This window comes from Thalassophryne amazonica, unplaced genomic scaffold (assembly GCF_902500255.1).
Source record: "Thalassophryne amazonica unplaced genomic scaffold, fThaAma1.1, whole genome shotgun sequence".
Taxonomy (NCBI): domain Eukaryota; kingdom Metazoa; phylum Chordata; class Actinopteri; order Batrachoidiformes; family Batrachoididae; genus Thalassophryne; species Thalassophryne amazonica.
In genome coordinates, this window is record NW_022986512.1 from 9,365 (window position 1) to 29,712 (window position 20,348).

The window sequence follows — 20,348 nt, forward strand, 5'->3', positions numbered from 1 at the left end:
AGTCGATTATTGAAGCGTTTAAATCCAATACACGTCCGAAGTTATTTTCCCGATGTGAATTCTCTCCTTCCATCTTTTAAAATCTGTAGCAGGAAGAATCTACCTCAAGAAAATCAATTAATATACCTCTTCAAAATGAATTCTCCCGTTCCATCGGAATAAGAGAAAAAATAAAAAAATAAAAGGAGACTACACATTTTCAAGAAAGTTGCGAGATGAGGTTAATCCCAGCTCAGAATATCTTCGAGCCTTGCATGTCGGTGGAAAATAGATGGTCTCCCTCCACCGCATGCTGAAAAAAGAGAAAATCGTTAGTTATTAAATATTTAAAATAAATAAATACATAAACTCCGACTCCTTACCGTGTACATCCGCGGATCGTTTTACGGGTCTCTCTCGCTGACCTGCTTCTCCATGGGCTGTGACAGAAAAAATCGGGTTATTCCAGAGTTTTAACCGTGATTTAATCTCGATCGCTGTACTTACATCTGCGTGGTGAAGTCGGGGGTTCCAGCCTTCGAACTTCTTCAGGGGGCTCTGACTTGATTTCTAGAATTAACATAAATAAATGAATACAAAGCATCACCCTCGCAAGTGGATATTCTGTACTATTTCAAATATATTACCGAGGACGGGTCCGAACGCGCTCTGGACCGTCTGCATGGTTTTGTCTGGAAAAAAAAAAAAACAAAAACAAAAAAAAAGACAGTTTCAGACGGCGTGCATCATTTAAAAACACTCATTTCTATCAAAACAGATTACTTAAATCACTTACCCTGAAAGCTGATGCGGTTTTCGCACTCTGCTCGAAGACAAGAAAACTTAATTAAACAACATGGTTTTTCAGGATTTTTTCCACAAATTTATTCTATTTTATACCCATAGCTGGGGGTCCAGGCATCTTCACTCTTCACCGGTCGTAGTGGAAATGCTCGCTGACTCGTTCCCAGGGACGTGAGTGAGAAGGAGCTTTGTTGATTGCCCGGGTTCATCACCTCGGGGCAGCATCTCGGCTCAGCGGGTGTCCCGCGCACCATGATCGATCGGCTCGCGCACCATGATCGATCGGCTAATATCTTAAAAGAAAACATCATTTGGCGTGAGTGAGAAGGAGCTTTGTTGATTGTTCGGGTTCATCACCTCGGGGCAGCATCTCCGCTCAGCGGGTGTCCCGCCACACACACACACACACGCACACACACGCGAGCACACACACACACACACACACGCACACACACACACACACGCACACACACAGACACAGCTAGCGTCTGCAACAGGTATTACAGCCGTGGGGTCATGTTTCCGCGAGCAGCTCTATGCGTGGGTATTTGACCATCTTGCTGCAAAGACTTACAGCCGAGAGACGGCTATTTGTTTCCCTTCTTTAATTTATGAATTAAAAAACAGAAAAGGAAACGTAATAATTTAAGAATTAAGAAATATTAAAGGGGCATTAAATAATAGACACTGATTTATGTTTAATTATTTCAGAATTAGTTAATTCTTTAATACATTAAAAAGATCTAGGTATTTTTAATCATTCTTTAATTCATGAAATAAAATGACATTAAAATATTAGACCCTGGGTGGGAGGCGGTGCTTGGGCGGGGTTAGGGGAGGAGCTTGGGGGTGGGGCTAGGGGAGGAGCCGGGGGCGGGGCTTAGGGGCAGGACATACTGACGTCATCGACTCTGATTGGATGTGACATCATAAGGGGCGGTGGCTCGGAGGCGGGACTAGGGGCGGAGCTTAGGGGTGGGACATAGTGACATCATCGATTATGATTGGCTGTGACGTCATAAGGGGCGGGACATAGTGACATCATCGATTCTGATTGGCTGTGACGTCATAAAGGGGGCGGGGCTTAGTGACGTAGTCGATTCTGATTGGCTGACAGGGTCATTAATCACTTTTTGACTAAAGGTTGGTAAGTTTTCTCTCTCTACCGTCTGGATCACTCCTTAATCTGTGTAATCCCCATAAAATCGTCCCTGAAAGCCATATTAAATTTCCGAACGGTGTCCACCTGGAGGTCTCTCACAGTTTCTGGGAAAAAACTAATGCAGCAAAGCTCCAAATCGTTCAGACATTTATTCGCAATAAAAAAACGACGAGAGGGGTGGACCAGTGCTCACACAAAGCCTGCTCACAGGTTAATGACGCAACCGACAGGCATGAAAAAACTCACGCATGCGCACGAAGGTTCAAGCTTGGCTGATGCAATCACACGTGATTCAAATCCATATGGTTTTTGAAAAAAATAAAAAGGTTGGATACTTTTCTAACAGACCTCGTATGTTGGATCACTCGACTCCAACAGCCACATTTACTTTGTGGGTCAAGATCATCAGAAGTTTCTTTTTTTTTTAACCACAGTTTGTGAGCGTGATAAAATGTGCATATACACTAATGTCAGCAAATATGTATATTTTTGGGCCTGACTACAATAACTGTTGATTTTCAGGTCAGATGATAATGATAATTGCATTTAAAATTGCTTTGCAAGTTGCCAATATTTAGCACTGACTGATTTGTATCAGCTCATTTTCTTTTGTTGAGGATGGTTTTCATTGTGAGCAGCTGTCACTCTGAACTAAAAACATAAACAAAAAAAACAATAGTTATCATCCGATATTGTTTTTCAACTCATAGTTAACTTAGTATGTATTCTAATCTATGTAAATACTGTTTTATGTTTATTTTTTGGCCCCAAACACTTTTCTTCCCATTCATTGTGAATTTTCTGTGTACTAAAAGTAGGCATTACAGGTTTTCTGTCAACAACATTTTATTGAGTCTTAAAGTAAATAAATACAAAATCGGTCACTGGATCCTTGATTTCTGGACATAAATAAAAATGAATAAAATCTGTAGTTTTTGTCAAAAGCATTTCCTTTCAGACATTTTGGCATGAATGTCTCTCCATATCTCTGGGAGGAAAAAAACATTTTGATCGATTGTAGTTTGTTTGTATTACATTTTGAAAGGGGTGTCAAATGATTTCAGTGGGGTTTTGAATTTATTAATTCCGAGTGGACTCTATTGTTCTAATTTGACTCAGCAGAGAGCCTAGCAGCTTTTGAACCAAAAAATCTGTCACTATATATATATATATATATATATATATATATATATATATATATATATATATATATATATATATATATATATATATATATATACATATATACGAGGTCTGTCAATAAAGTAACGGTCCTTTTTATTTTTTTCAAAAACTATGTGGATTTCATTCATATGTTTTTACGTCAGACATGCTTGAACCCTCGTGCGCATGCGTGAGTTTTTCCACGCCTGTCGGTGACGTCATTCGCCTGTGAGCACGCCTTGTGGGAGGAGTCGTCCAGCCCCTCGTCGGAATTCCTTTGTCTGAGAAGTTGCTGAGAGACTGGCGCTTTGTTTGATCAAAATTTTTTCAAAACCTGTGAGGCACATCGAAGTGGGCATGGTTCGAAAAATTCAGCTGGTTTTCTGTGAAAATTTTAACGGCTGATGAGAGATTTTGAGGTGATGCTGTGGCTTTAAGGACTTCCCACGGAGTGGGACGTCGCGCAGCGCTCCCAGGCGCCGTCATCAGCCTGTTTCAAGCTGAAAACCTCCACATTTAAGCCTCTGTTGACCCGGGACATCGTGAGAGAACAGAGAACTTTCAGAAGAAGTCGGTTTCAGCATTTTATCCAGATATTCCACTATTAAAGGAGATTTTTTTAATGAAAGACGTGTGAACAGATTGTCGCGGCGGCTCGCAGGAAAAACACCTCTGTGTTGATAACCATTTGTAAAATCCAGGCGGCTTTTGATGGCTTTCAGTGGAGTGAGTATATGAGAAATTGTTTAACAGCTGGGCATGTTCCAACTTGTCCTTAAGGCTTCCAACGGAGGTGTTTTTCCAGTGGCGGCGCGTTGCGGCGGCTGCGAGCCGATGCTGCAATCCGTTCGCACGTCTTTCATTTAAAAAAATCTCCTTTAACAGTGGAATATCCGGATAAAATGCTGAAACCGACTTCTTCTGAAACCTCTGTTCTCTCACGACGTCCCGGGTCAACAGAGGCTTAAATGTGGAGGTTTTCAGATTGAAACAGCCTGGGAGCACTGCGTGACGTCCCGCTCCGTGGGAAGTCCTTAAAGCCACAGTATCACCTCAAAATCTCTCATCAGCCGTTAAACTTTTCACCGAAAACCAGCTGAATTTTTTTAACCGTGTCCACTTCGATGTGCCTCACAGGTTTTGAAAAAATTTTGATCAAACAAAGCGCCAGTCTCTCAGCAACTTCTCAGACAAAGGAATTCCGACGAGGGGCTGGACGACTCCTCCCACAAGGCGTGCTCACAGGCGAATGACGTCACCGACAGGCGTGGCAAAACTCACGCATGCGCACGAGGGTTCAAGCATGTCTGACGTAAAAACATATGAATGAAATCCATATAGTTTTTGAAAAAAATAAAAAGGACCTATACTTTATTGACAGACCTCGTATATATATATACGAGGTCTGTTAGAAAAGTATCCCACCTTTTTATTTTTTTCAAAAACCTGATGGATTTGAAACACGTGTGCTTGCATGAGCCAACCTTGAACCTTCGTGCGCATGCGTGAATTTTTTCACGCCTGTCTGTTGCGTCATTTGCTGGTAAGCAGCCTTTGTGTTAGGATGGGTGGAGTCTCTTGTTGTTTTTTCTTTGAAGGAAATGGCGGAATGACTGGAGCAGCGCGACTGCATCAAATTTTGTCAGAAACTGGGCGACAGCCAGGTGGAAACCATTCGGATTTTTAGACGGCTTTTGGTGACGATCCTATGGGCATCACACAGATTAAGGAGCGGTACAACCGGTTTAAAGACGGCCGCACAACGGTGGAGAGCGAGCCGCTCTCCGGTCGGCCATCAACATGCAGAAATGACCAGATCATTTCCAAAGTGAACTCTGTGGTGATGCGGGACAGTCGTGTGACTGTCCGAGAAATTGTGGAAGAGGTGGACATCAGCACTTTTTGGCACATTCCAGTGTGACAGAAGATTTTGCCATGAAAAGAGTTGCAGCGAAATTCATGCCGACGGCTTTGGCACGAAGCTGATGGCGCAGCAAAAGCTCCACCGTGTTGAAGCCTCACAGGACATGTTGTGACATGCCCAGCTCTTCCACCATTCGGAAGATTCAGATGGCTTTCGGTGGCTTTTCAGTCATTTCTGTCATCTTTCACTTCACAAATGTGTTTCTGAAGTCTTTGGTCTCATGAAGTTTTCTGTTCTATGCTTCTTTCTAAGCGTAAAACAGACACAAACAAAAGATTTGTTTCATTGGCTTTCTGTCATTGATGATTGTTTATTATTTCTGCTAGGAAATAAAGAAAGGAGGAATATGTTCAGAGTGGTTCAAATGTTGCATACATGGAATTCAGTGCATGTAACTCACCAAAACATTTTCTTGACAAATAAATTTTACGTAAGTGTTATTCACCACAAAATCAGACAAAAAAAAGCAAACAGACAAAAAACTTGTTTTTGAGGTTGCATCTATTGTTTGCATGGTGTTTAATGCTGGATTCATGTAGGTGGTAAAGTTGGAAAATCCATTAACTGAAAAGTGTGGATTCAGTTAGTGAGCCCAGAAAACAAGATTAAATTTAGCACAATTTTTTTAAATAGTTCATAATTAATTGTTAACAATATCATCTTGTAAAGACCATCCATATAATAAAAGGGGAGCAGCCTCTCTGGTCCTTTTGGTGTACTTATTAATTTTTTCAAGATGATTCATGTCTTGAAAACAGCAAGGTGATTGGACCAATATTTTTGGACAAATTAGTAAGTTTTGACAAGAAGCCTGCTTTTGTGTTTATTGTGTGCAAGTGTGGTGCTCCTTTTTGCAGAGGGACAAAGATACGTTAGAAGTTCAACTCAGGGCAACAAAAACTGTTCCCGGTTTAGAACATTTATCTGATGAAAATAGGTTGAAGGAACTCAGACTTACAACATTAGAAAACAGAAGAGCCCATGGCTCAAGTCCCCAGACTCTGAGAAAGTTATTGACGTGTGAACAGATTGTCGCGGCGGCTCGCAGGAAAAACACCTCTGTGTTGATAACCATTTGTAAAATCCAGGCGGCTTTTGATGGCTTTCAGTGGAGTGAGTATATGAGAAATTGTTTAACAGCTGGGCATGTTCCAACTTGTCCTTAAGGCTTCCAACGGAGGTGTTTTTCCAGTGGCGGCGCGTTGCGGCGGCTGCGAGCCGATGCTGCAATCCGTTCGCACGTCTTTCATTTAAAAAAATCTCCTTTAACAGTGGAATATCCGGATAAAATGCTGAAACCGACTTCTTCTGAAACCTCTGTTCTCTCACGACGTCCCGGGTCAACAGAGGCTTAAATGTGGAGGTTTTCAGATTGAAACAGCCTGGGAGCACTGCGTGACGTCCCGCTCCGTGGGAAGTCCTTAAAGCCACAGTATCACCTCAAAATCTCTCATCAGCCGTTAAACTTTTCACCGAAAACCAGCTGAATTTTTTTAACCGTGTCCACTTCGATGTGCCTCACAGGTTTTGAAAAAATTTTGATCAAACAAAGCGCCAGTCTCTCAGCAACTTCTCAGACAAAGGAATTCCGACGAGGGGCTGGACGACTCCTCCCACAAGGCGTGCTCACAGGCGAATGACGTCACCGACAGGCGTGGCAAAACTCACGCATGCGCACGAGGGTTCAAGCATGTCTGACGTAAAAACATATGAATGAAATCCATATAGTTTTTGAAAAAAATAAAAAGGACCTATACTTTATTGACAGACCTCGTATATATATATATACGAGGTCTGTTAGAAAAGTATCCCACCTTTTTATTTTTTTTCAAAAACCTGATGGATTTGAAACACGTGTGCTTGCATGAGCCAACCTTGAACCTTCGTGCGCATGCGTGAATTTTTTCACGCCTGTCTGTTGCGTCATTTGCTGGTAAGCAGCCTTTGTGTTAGGATGGGTGGAGTCTCTTGTTGTTTTTTCTTTGAAGGAAATGGCGGAATGACTGGAGCAGCGCGACTGCATCAAATTTTGTCAGAAACTGGGCGACAGCCAGGTGGAAACCATTCGGATTTTTAGACGGCTTTTGGTGACGATCCTATGGGCATCACACAGATTAAGGAGCGGTACAACCGGTTTAAAGACGGCCGCACAACGGTGGAGAGCGAGCCGCTCTCCGGTCGGCCATCAACATGCAGAAATGACCAGATCATTTCCAAAGTGAACTCTGTGGTGATGCGGGACAGTCGTGTGACTGTCCGAGAAATTGTGGAAGAGGTGGACATCAGCACTTTTTTGGCACATTCCAGTGTGACAGAAGATTTTGCCATGAAAAGAGTTGCAGCGAAATTCATGCCGACGGCTTTGGCACGAAGCTGATGGCGCAGCAAAAGCTCCACCGTGTTGAAGCCTCACAGGACATGTTGTGACATGCCCAGCTCTTCCACCATTCGGAAGATTCAGATGGCTTTCGGTGGCTTTTCAGTCATTTCTGTCATCTTTCACTTCACAAATGTGTTTCTGAAGTCTTTGGTCTCATGAAGTTTTCTGTTCTATGCTTCTTTCTAAGCGTAAAACAGACACAAACAAAAGATTTGTTTCATTGGCTTTCTGTCATTGATGATTGTTTATTATTTCTGCTAGGAAATAAAGAAAGGAGGAATATGTTCAGAGTGGTTCAAATGTTGCATACATGGAATTCAGTGCATGTAACTCACCAAAACATTTTCTTGACAAATAAATTTTACGTAAGTGTTATTCACCACAAAATCAGACAAAAAAAAGCAAACAGACAAAAAAACTTGTTTTTGAGGTTGCATCTATTGTTTGCATGGTGTTTAATGCTGGATTCATGTAGGTGGTAAAGTTGGAAAATCCATTAACTGAAAAGTGTGGATTCAGTTAGTGAGCCCAGAAAACAAGATTAAATTTAGCACAATTTTTTTAAATAGTTCATAATTAATTGTTAACAATATCATCTTGTAAAGACCATCCATATAATAAAAGGGGAGCAGCCTCTCTGGTCCTTTTGGTGTACTTATTAATTTTTTCAAGATGATTCATGTCTTGAAAACAGCAAGGTGATTGGACCAATATTTTTGGACAAATTAGTAAGTTTTGACAAGAAGCCTGCTTTTGTGTTTATTGTGTGCAAGTGTGGTGCTCCTTTTTGCAGAGGGACAAAGATACGTTAGAAGTTCAACTCAGGGCAACAAAAACTGTTCCCGGTTTAGAACATTTATCTGATGAAAATAGGTTGAAGGAACTCAGACTTACAACATTAGAAAACAGAAGAGCCCATGGCTCAAGTCCCCAGACTCTGAGAAAGTTATTGAAGCTTATAAAATATTAAACTGCCATGAAAATGCTGATAAGAATCAATTTTTCCAGTTTACAGATTACACTGCTCTGAGAGGCCACTTGACTCTGTTAAAGGTTAATAGGTCAAGATTGAACATCAGAAAGATTTTTTTAGCAACAGAATTGTCACCTTGTGGAACAGTTTACTGAACCATGTCATTAACTCGTCCAGTGTCAATGTTTTTAAAGATTGGTACGTTTGGTATTATTATGGATTTTAGGTATTATTATGGTTTTTATTGTCATTGTATATTTCATGTCACTCTTGTTAAGGTGTAGTAGAGCTGCACTGCATTGTGTGTATGTTGTCATTATTAAACCATTTATGCCATTTATAAAGTGGAAAAAGTTGCATTAGTACCTTTGAGATATTTTTATTATTGTAAGTAGAAAATGACAGTGATACACTTTGTCAACAATTGCTGCCAGTGGGGTAAAACAGGTTAATTTTCATAGAACAATTTGTGACATTTATGAGACTCAAGTGAATGATGATAAAAGGTGACAGCATGTCATATCACTGCCACACTCTGGGATGATGCACAGAGGAGGTACATTTTAATTGGAAAAAAAATGTGTGCGTTAACTCGCAGGTCATGATCTAATATAAAAGGCAGATTGTGTGTGTGTGTGTGTGTGTGTGTGTGTGTGTGTGTGTGTGTGTGTGTGTGTGTGTGTGTGTGTGTGCGCGCGCTCGCATGCACGTGTGTGTGTGTGTGAGTGCATGTGCATGATCGCACACGTACGCTTTCAACGTAAGGGCCCCAGTGACCTCCCCCTTGGTGCCCCCAGTCACCACACCAAGATTGGTGTTGATTGCTTAATTACTGTGTCTGTGCATAGTGAACACAAACCGTGCTGCATACATACATATACTCAACAAAAATATAAACGCAACACTTTTGGTTTTGCTCCCATTTTGTATGAGATGAACTCAAAGATCTAAAACTTTTTCCACATATACAATATCACCATTTCTCTCAAATATTGTTCACAAACCAGTCTGAATCTGTGATAGTGAGCACTTCTCCTTTGTTGAGATAATCCATCCCACCTCACAGGTGTGCCATATCAAGATGCTGATTAGACACCATGATTAGTGCACAGGTGTGCCTTAGACTGCCCACAATAAAAGGCCACTCTGAAAGGTGCAGTTTTATCACACAGCACAATGCCACAGATGTCGCAAGATTTGAGGGAGCGTGCAATTGGCATGCTGACAGCAGGAATGTCAACCAGAGCTGTTGCTCGTGTATTGAATGTTCATTTCTCTACCATAAGCTGTCTCCAAAGGCGTTTCAGAGAATTTGGCAGTACATCCAACCAGCCTCACAACCGCAGACCACGTGTAACCACACCAGCCCAGGACCTCCACATCCAGCATGTTCACCTCCAAGATCGTCTGAGACCAGCCACTCGGACAGCTGCTGGAACAATCGGTTTGCATAACCAAAGAATTTCTGCACAAACTGTCAGAAACTGTCTCAGGGAAGCTCATCTGCATGCTCGTCGTCCTCATCGGGGTCTTGACCTGACTCCAGTTCGTCGTTGTAACCGATTTGAGTGGGCAAATGCTCACATTTGCTGCCATTTGGCACGTTGGAGAGGTGTTCTCTTCACGGATGATGCGAAGGAGATGTGTTGCACTGCATGAGGCAAATGGTGGTCACACCAGATACTGACTGGCATCCCCCCCCCAATAAAACAAAACTGCACCTTTCAGAGTGGCCTTTTATTGTGGGCAGTCTAAGGCACACCTATGCACTAATCATGGTGTCTAATCAGCATCTTGGTATGGCACACCTGTGAGGTGGGATGGATTATCTCAGCAAAGGAGAAGTGCTCAATATCACAGATTTAGACTGGTTTGTGCACAGTATTTGAGGGAAATGGTGATATTGTGTATGTGGAAAAAGTTTTAGGTCGTTGAGTTAATCTCATACAAAATGGGAGCAAAACCAAAAGTGTTGCGTTTATATTTTTGTTGAGTATACATACGAGGTCTGTCCAAAACGTTTCGTACCTTTTTATTTTTTGCAAAAACCATATGGATTTGAATCACGTGTGATTGCATCAGCCAAGCTTGAACCTTCGTGCGCATGCGTGAGTTTTTTCACGCCTGTCGGTTGCATCATTTGCCTGTGAGCAGGCTTTGAGTGAGCACTGGTCCACCCCTCTCGTCGGATTTTTATTGCGAATTAATGTCTGAACGATTTGGAGCTTTGCTGCATCAAATTTTTCCAGAAACTGTGAGAAACCTCCAGGTGGACACCATTCGGAAAATTTAGATGGCTTTCAGCGATGATTTTATGGGGATTACACAGATTAAGGAGTGCTCCAGCTGGTTTAAAGACCGCCCACAGCGTCTGAGAGCGCGGCACACTCCGAGCGCCAATCGACAGGCTCAAACCCCGCTGAAACAACCAGATCATTTCCAACGTGAAGGCTTTGTTGATCCGGCACGTCATCTAACTTTCACAAAAAAGGCAGAAGGCGTGGACATCAGCACTTTTTCGGCAAGAGAAGCGGATGATTGCGCCACCATGCCGCCATGGTGCAGGACAAAAACCACCTCCGTGTTGGTCTCACAGGAGGGCTTTCAGATGGTTCAGACAGCTTCCGGTTGCTTTTCAGTTATGTGAGTATCCGAGAAATTGTGCATGAGCTGGACATGCCCCAACATGTCCTGTGAGGCTTCATCATGGCGTTGCTTTGCGCCATGTGGCTCCGCCGTGACGCGCGGAGTTCCTCCGCTCCTCTTTCCATGACAAAAACTCCTGTAACAGTGGAATGTGCCATTCATTTCTAAACTGGACGCTGTCTTGATCCGGTATGTCATCTGACTAGCACAGGAATTGCGGAATCAAATCAAATCATATCAATTTTATTTATATAGCGCCAAATCACAACAAACAGTTGCCCCAAGGCGCCTTATATTGTAAGGCAAAGCCATACAATAATTACGGAAAAACACCAACGGTCAAAACGACCCCCTGTGAGCAAGCACTTGGCAACAGTGGGAAGGAAAAACTCCCTTTTAACAGGAAGAAACCTCCAGCAGAACCAGGCTCAGGGAGGGGCAGTCTTCTGCTGGGACTGGTTGGGGCTGAGGGAGAGAACCAGGAAAAAGACATGCTGTGGAGGGGAGCAGAGATCAATCACTAATGATTAAATGCAGAGTGGTGCATACAGAGCAAAAAGAGAAAGAAACACTCAGTGCATCATGGGAACCCCCCAGCAGTCTAAGTCTATAGCAGCATAACTAAGGGATGGTTCAGGGTCACCTGATCCAGCCCTAACTATAAGCTTTAGCAAAAAGGAAAGTTTTAAGCCTAATCTTAAAAGTAGAGAGGGTGTCTGTCTCCCTGATCTGAATTGGGAGCTGGTTCCAGAGGAGAGGAGCCTGAAAGCTGAAGGCTCTGCCTCCCATTCTACTCTTACAAACCCTAGGAACTACAAGTAAGCCTGCAGTCTGACAGCGAAGCGCTCTATTGGGGTGATATGGTACTACGAGGTCCCTAAGATAAGATGGGACCTGATTATTCAAAACCTTCTAAGTAAGAAGAAGAATTTTAAATTCTATTCTAGAATTAACAGGAAGCCAATGAAGAGAGGCCAATATGGGTGAGATATGCTCTCTCCTTCTAGTCCCTGTTAGCACTATAGCTGCAGGATTTTGAATTAACTGAAGGCTTTTCAGGGAACTTTTAGGACAACCTGATAATAATGAATTACAATAGTCCAGCCTAGAGGAAATAAATGCATGAATTAGTTTTTCAGCATCACTCTGAGACAAGACCTTTGTAATTTTAGAGATATTGCGCAAATGCAAAAAAGCAGTCCTACATATTTGTTTAATATGCGCATTGAATGACATATCCTGATCAAAAATGACTCCAAGATTTCTCACAGTATTACTAGAGGTCAGGGTAATGCCATCCAGAGTAAGGATCTGGTTAGACACCATGTTTCTAAGATTTGTGGGACCAAGTACAATAACTTCAGTTTTATCTGAGTTTAAAAGCAGGAAATTAGAGGTCATCCATGTCTTTATGTCTGTAAGACAATCCTGCAGTTTAGCTAATTGGAGTGTGTCCTCTGGCTTCATGGATAGATGAAGCTGGGTATTATCTGCGTAACAATGAAAATTTAAGCAATGCCGTCTAATAATACTGCCTAAGGGAAACATGTATAAAGTGAATAAAATTGGTCCTAGCACAGAACCTTGTGGAACTCCATAATTAACCTTAGTCTGTGAAGACGATTCCCCATTTACATGAACAAATTGTAATCTATTAGATAAATATTATTCAAACCACCGCAGCGCAGTGCCTTTAATACCTATGGCATGCTCTAATCTCTGTAATAAAATTTTATGGTCAACAGTATCAAAAGCAGCACTGAGGTCTAACAGAGCAAGCACAGAGATGAGTCCACTGTCTGAGGCCATAAGAAGATCAATCAATCAATCAACTTTTTTCTTATATAGCGCCAAATCACAACAAACAGTTGCCCCAAGGCGCTCCACATTGTAAGGCAAGGCCATACAATAATTATGAAAAACCCCAACGGTCAAAACGACCCCCTATGAGCAAACACTTGGCAACAGAGGGAAGGAAAAACTCCCTTTTAACAGGAAGAAACCTCCAGCAGAACCAGGCTCAGGGAGGGGCAGTCATCTGCTGAGACTGGTTGGGGCTGAGGGAAAAAACCAGGAAAAAGACATGCCGTGAAGGGGTGCAGAGAAGATCATTTGTAACCTTCACTAATGCTGTTTCTGTACTATGATGAATTCTAAAACCTGACTGAAACTCTTCAAATAGACCATTCCTCTGCAGATGATCAGTTAGCTGTTTTACAACTACCCTTTCAAGAATTTTTGAGAGAAAAGGAAGGTTGGAGATTGGCCTATAATTAGCTAAGAATTAGCTGGGTCAAGTGATGGCTTTTTAAGTAATGGTTTAATTACTGCCACCTTAAAAGCCTGTGGTACATAGCCAACTAATAAAGATAGATTTATCATATTTAAGATCGAAGCATTAATTAATGGTAGGGCTTCCTTGAGCAGCCTGGTAGGAATGGGGTCTGATAGACATGTTGATGGTTTGGAGGAAGTAACTAATGAAAATAACTCAGACAGAACAATCGGAGAGAAAGAGTCTAACCAAATACTGGCATCACTGAAAGCAGCCAAAGATAACGATACGTCTTTGGGATGGTTATGAGTCATTTTTTCTCTAATAGTTAAAATGTTATTAGCAAAGAAAGTCATGAAATCATTACTAGTTAAAGTTAAAGGAATACTCAGCTCAATAGAGCTCTGACTCTATGTCAGCCTGGCTACAGTGCTGAAAAGAAACCTGTGGTTGTTCTTATTTTCTTCAATTAGTGATGAGTAGTAAGATGTCCTAGATTTACGGAGGGCTTTTTTATAGAGCAACAGACTCTTTTTCCAGGCTAAGTGAAGATCTTCTAAATTAGTGAGACGCCATTTCCTCTCCAACTTACGGGTTATCTGCTTTAAGCTGCGAGTTTGTGAGTTATACCATGGAGTTAGGCACTTCTGATTTAAAGCTCTCTTTTTCAGAGGAGCTACAGCATCCAAAGTTGTCTTCAATGAGGATGTAAAACTACTGACGAGATACTCTAGGTAGCTACTCTGCACTGTGTTGGTATATGGCATTAGAGAACATAAAGAAGGAATCATATCCTTAAACCTAGTTACAGCACTTTCTGAAAGACTTCTGAAAGACTTCGGAAGATGTGGACATCAGCACTGTTTCGGCACATTGAGGCAGACGTGCGGAGGAACTCCACGCGTCGCGGTGGAGCCGCATGGCGCAAAGCAACGCTGTGATGAAGCCTCACAGAACATGTTGGGGCATGTCCAGCTCATGCACAACTTCTCGCATACTCACACGACTGAAAAGCAACCAGAAGCCATCTGAAAGCCACCTGAATGCCGTCCTGTGAGACCAACGCAGAGGTGGTTTTGTCCTGCGCCATGAGCGGCATGGTGGCGCAATCCTCCACTTCTCTTTCCATGAAAAAAACTCTTGTGACAGTAAAATGTGCTGAAAAAGTGCTGATGTCCACGCCTTCTGCCTTTTTTGTGAAAGTTAGACGACGTCCCGGATCAACAAAGCCTTCACGTTGGAAATGATCTGGTTGTTTCAGCGGGGTTTGAGCCTGTCGATCAGCGCTCGGAGCGCGCCGTGCTCTCAGACGCTGTGGGCGGTCTTTAAACCGACTAGAGCAGTCCTTAATCTGTGTAATCCCCACAAAATCGTCGCTGAAAGCCATCTAAATTTTCCGAATGGTGTCCAGCTGGAGGTCTCTCACAGTTTCTGGAAAAATTTGATGCAGCAAAGCTCCAAATCATTCAGACATTTATTCGCAATAAAAATCCGATGAGAGGGGTGGACCACTGCTCACACAAAGCCTGCTCATAGGTGAATGACGCAACCGACAGGCGTGAAAAAAGTCACGTATGCGCACGAAGGTTCATGCTTGGCTGATGCAATCAAACGTGATTCAAATCCATATGGTTTTTGCAAAAAATAAAAAGGTCCAATACTTTTTGGACAGACCTCGTACATACATACATTCATACATACGAGGTCTGTTAGAAAAGTATCCGACCTTTGGCCGGGGAAAAAAACTGACTTACCTGGAGGGTTGGAAACCTAATCACCCTCGAAGTAGTCTCCTTGTGACTCCACACACTTCTCCCAGCGGTGTCGCCACTGTTGGAAGCATTCCAAAAAAGCCTCTTTTGGGATGGAGTGCAGCTCCGCTGTCGTTGCAGCCATGATGTCCTCCCTCGTCTCAAAACGCGTTCCTTTTAATGGTGTTTTAATTTTTGGGAACAGCCAGAAATCGCAAGGGGCCATGTCAGGAGAGTATGGAGCCTGTGGAACCACAGGAGTTTGGTTTTAACACAAAAAAGTCCAAATTAAGTTCAAGGAATGTGCTGGAGCATTGTCGTGGTGGAGGTGCCAATTTCCTGTGGCTCACAACTCCGGTCTCTTGCGCCGTACAGCATTACGGAGGCAACGGAGGACATCCCTGTAATACTCCTTCTTTATTGTTTGACCCTGTGGTGCGTACTCATGGTGTACCACACCGCAGGAGTAAAAAAAAACAGTCAGCATTACCTTCACATTGCTGCGCACTTGGCGTGCCTTCTTCGGTCGTGGCGACGTGGAATGCTTCCACTGTGACGACTGGAATTTGGTTTCCGGGTCATACCTGTACACCCAGGACTCATCACCGATGATAATAGTGTCCATAAAGCTGGGATCAGTGTGAATGGAGTCCAGCATATCCTATGAGACTTCAACACGGAGGTGCTTTTGGTCCGCCGTCAGCAACCTCGGCACGAACTTCGCAGCCACTCGCTTCATGCCCAAATCTTCTGTAACAATGGAATGTGCCGAAAAAGTACTAATGTCCACTTCCTCCGCAATTTCTCGGATGGTCACTCGATGGTCCCGCATCACCACAGCGTTCACGTTGGAAATGATCTCGTCATTTCGGCACGTCGATGGTCGGCCGGAGCGCGGCTCACTCTGCACCGTTACGCGTCCGTCTTTAAACCGGTTGTACTACTCCTTAATTTGTGTGGCGCCAATAGCTTCAGTCCAAGTCACACCTGTAGAAATAAATCAGAGCTGTGTTTGACTGTGTGACGTGTATATAAATAATAATATTTCTGTCTTGTTGATGGTTCAATTTGTTTCTTAAACTCAGTTAAATATGTCTGGGGGAGGGGGATTCGGTACCATAACAAAGCAGGGTTCGTTGGTGGTTCAAGTCCTGCAGCAGGAGCATCATCAGATTAAGACTATACTTTTAGGGATCATTTCTATAGTCTCTGACTTGAGAAATCTGTTTCTAAAGTGTTCTGTCTTGCCAACCACGATGAAGAGTCCTGATACTTCTTCCGGAGCATGAAGTGGACAGAAAGAAATGATACATTTCATCTGCTTTCTGTCTTTGATGATTGTTTATTGTCTTCACTCAGGGGTGATGAGAGGAGGAGTATGGTCAGAGTGTTTCTAACACTGTGTACATGGAATTTAGTGTGTGGAAATCAACCAAAATATGTTTCCATTATCAGTCACTGTAGTGTGTTACTAAACACAGTGATGGATACTTAAAAAAAACTGCACAAAAAATGTGTTTTTGAGGTTACACATTTGTTGTTTACATAGCATTTAATGATGTATTCATGTTACAGTAAAGTTGGAAAATCCATTATTTGATAAGTGTGAATTCACTTAGTGAGCTCAGAAAACTAAATTACATTTAGGACAATTTTTCAAATAGTTCATAATCAGTCATTAATAATATCATCTTGTAAACACCATCCATATAATAAAAGGGTGTATGTGTGTGTGTGTGTGTGTGTGTGTGTGTGTGTGTGTGTGTGTGTGTGTGTGTGTGTGTGTGTGTGTGTGTGTGTGTGTGTGTGTGTGTGTGTGTGTGTGTGTGTGTGTGTGTGTGTGTGTTCGCTAAGGGTGTAACAGTACATGTATTTATATTGAACCATTTCAGTACTGGACATTTGGTTCAGTACAGGGCTGTGCACAGGTTAGTTCGTGTTGCATGTGTTTACATTCAATGTTCCAAACTTCTCGCTAAATCTCTAAATCTGGCGACTTTCCAAACCTTCTTGACGACTTATTTTCTCTAAGCGACTAGCAACAAATCTAGCTACTTTTTCTGGCGTTACCGGAGACTTTTCTGATGTTTGGTGAATGTAAGTGAAAGTCTCTGCTGTCACCAAGCGGCAGCTGGTCTCCCCCCCTCTTGCAGTGCTGCCTGCAGCAGCCTGAAAGCGCTGAGCGGAGGGATATCTTCAATCCCCCTCAGTCACTCACTTGTTCAGTCCACTGACCTCGTTTGCTGCACTGTGATTAAATAGTCTCCAGACTTTGAGAAGCCCTGGCCTTGAAAAATTATTTTATTTTAATAAATGATGGCCAATTTTAACGGCAAAATAAATAAACAAACCAAGAATCAAGTTTATTTGTGGTTCTAAATATTTTAAATGTGGTTTTACTCACTTTTCTGCCTCTCCCACAATGTTTTTGTTTTCAAAACTTTATTTAAAAAGATATATTAACAAACATTAAAAAAAATTGTAAAAAAGGGCGTCTGTAACATCAATTCTCTTAAAAAAAAAAAAAACTCCTTATAGAGAGTGACAGTTTTGTTCAAATTAATTTTTCTGGCAAAAAATATGAAGGTTGAATAAAATTGAACAGGGCTTCATGCTGGAACAGTTGTGCTGCTGTTTACTTGTGGAAAGGTTTTGGATGCTGTAGCTCCTCTAAAAAAGACAGCTTTAAATCAGAAGTGCCTGACTCCGTGGTATAACTCACAAACTCGTAGCTTAAAGCAGATAACCCGTAAGTTGGAGAGGAAATGGCGTCTCACTAATTTAGAAGATCTTCACTTAGCCTGGAAAAAGAGTCTGTTGCTCTATAAAAAAAAAGCCCTCCGTAAAGCTAGGACATCTTTCTACTCATCACTAATTGAAGAAAATAAGAACAACCCCAGGTTTCTTTTCAGCACTGTAGCCAGGCTGACAAAGAGTCAGAGCTCTATCGAGCTGAGTATTCCATTAACTTTAACTAGTAATGACTTCATGACTTTCTTTGCTAACAAAATTTTAACTATTAGAGAAAAAATTACTCATAACCATCCCAAAGACGTATCGTTATCTTTGGCTGCTTTCAGTGATGCCGGTATTTGGTTAGACTCTTTTTCTCCGATTGTCCAACCTTCCTTTTCTCTCAAAAATTCTTTAAAGGGTAGTTGTAAAACAGCTAACTGATCATCTGCAGAGGAATGGTCTATTTGAAGAGTTTCAGTCAGGTTTTAGAATTCATCATAGTACAGAAACAGCATTAGTGAAGGTTACAAATGATCTTCTTATGGCCTCGGACAGTGGACTCATCTCTGTGCTTGTTCTGTTAGACCTCAGTGCTGCTTTTGATACTGTTGACCATAAAATTTTATTACAGAGATTAGAGCATGCCATAGGTATTAAAGGCACTGCGCTGCGGTGGTTTGAATCATATTTGTCTAATAGATTACAATTTGTTCATGTAAATGGGGAATCTTCTTCACAGACTAAAGTTAATTATGGAGTTCCACAAGGTTCTGTGCTAGGACCAATTTTATTCACGTTATACATGCTTCCCTTAGGCAGTATTATTAGACGGTATTGCTTAAATTTTCATTGTTACGCAGATGATACCCAGCTTTATCTATCCATGAAGCCAGAGGACACACACCAATTAGCTAAACTGCAGGATTGTCTTACAGACATAAAGACATGGATGACCTCTAATTTCCTGCTTTTAAACTCAGATAAAACTGAAGTTATTGTACTTGGCCCCACAAATCTTAGAAACATGGTGTCTAACCAGATCCTTACTCTGGATGGCATTACCCTGACCTCTAGTAATACTGTGAGAAATCTTGGAGTCATTTTTGATCAGGATATGTCATTCAAAGCGCATATTAAACAAATATGTAGGACTGCTTTTTTGCATTTACGCAATATCTCTAAAATCAGAAAGGTCTTGTCTCAGAGTGATGCTGAAAAACTAATTCATGCATTTATTTCCTCTAGGCTGGACTATTGTAATTCATTATTATCAGGTTGTCCTAAAAGTTCCCTAAAAAGCCTTCAGTTAATTCAAAATGCTGCAGCTAGAGTACTGACGGGGACTAGAAGGAGAGAGCATATCTCACCCATATTGGCCTCTCTTCATTGGCTTCCTGTTAATTCTAGAATAGAATTTAAAATTCTTCTTCTTACTTATAAGGTTTTGAATAATCAGGTCCCATCTTATCTTAGGGACCTCGTAGTACCATATCACCCCAATAGAGCGCTTCGCTCTCAGACTGCAGGCTTACTTGTAGTTCCTAGGGTTTGTAAGAGTAGAATGGGAGGCAGAGCCTTCAGCTTTCAGGCTCCTCTCCTGTGGAACCAGCTCCCAATTCAGATCAGGGAGACAGACACCCTCTCTACTTTTAAGATTAGGCTTAAAACTTTCCTTTTTGCTAAAGCTTATAGTTAGGGCTGGATCAGGTGACCCTGAACCATCCCTTAGTTATGCTGCTATAGACGTAGACTGCTGGGGCGTTCCCATGATGCACTGTTTCTTTCTCTTTTTGCTCTGTATGCACCACTCTGCATTTAATCATTAGTGATCGATCTCTGCTCCTCTCCACAGCATGTCTTTTTCCTGGTTCTCTCCCTCAGCCCCAACCAGTCCCAGCAGAAGACTGCCCCTCCCTGAGCCTGGTTCTGCTGGAGGTTTCTTCCTGTTAAAAGGGAGTTTTTCCTTCCCACTGTAGCCAAGTGCTTGCTCACAGGGGGTCGTTTTGACCGTTGGGGTTTTACATAATTATTGTATGGCCTTGCCTTACAATATAAAGTGCCTTGGGGCAACTGTTTGTTGTGATTTGGCGCTATATAAAAAAATTGATTGATTGATTGATTGATTACATGGAGAAATGTGGCAGGGGTGGGATTTGAACCCGGAACCTTCTGAAGTGAAACCAAGTGCATTAACCACTTGGCCACCACCCCTGCATTCTGTTTACCAAAATAAGAGACTCAAATAAATGTTTATCAACAAATAAGCAATTATTCTTTTTGACTTTCAATTAAGCAGCCACATGGGATGTGCAGCCAGTACATTCTGAGTGCCGGTCCCAAGCCTGGATAAATGAGGAGGGTTGCGTCAGGAAGGTCATCCGGTATAAAACAAGCTAACCCATCTATGCAGACTAAGAATCAAATTTCCATACCGGATCGGTCGCGGCCCAGGATATCTACGTCCGCCACGGGTGCTGTTGCCCAACAGGGTGCCGGTGGAAATCGGGCTACTGCTGGGCAAAGACGACGAAGAAGAGGAGGAGAACGTTTCCAC

At 42.2% G+C, this 20,348-nt stretch overlaps 1 non-coding gene and 2 pseudogenes across 1 annotated transcript; all 3 read left to right on the plus strand.

The window, feature by feature from the left end:
- Positions 1–5,189: 5,189 nt before the first annotated feature.
- Positions 5,190–5,393, plus strand: LOC117506263 (annotated as a pseudogene).
- A 2,111-nt stretch (positions 5,394–7,504) lies between these two features.
- LOC117506264 lies at positions 7,505–7,708 on the plus strand (annotated as a pseudogene).
- An 8,525-nt stretch (positions 7,709–16,233) lies between these two features.
- Positions 16,234–16,450, plus strand: LOC117506262. The gene has a single exon (XR_004559414.1). It is a non-coding gene; the product is annotated as a small nucleolar RNA U3 (small nucleolar RNA).
- Positions 16,451–20,348: the final 3,898 nt, after the last annotated feature.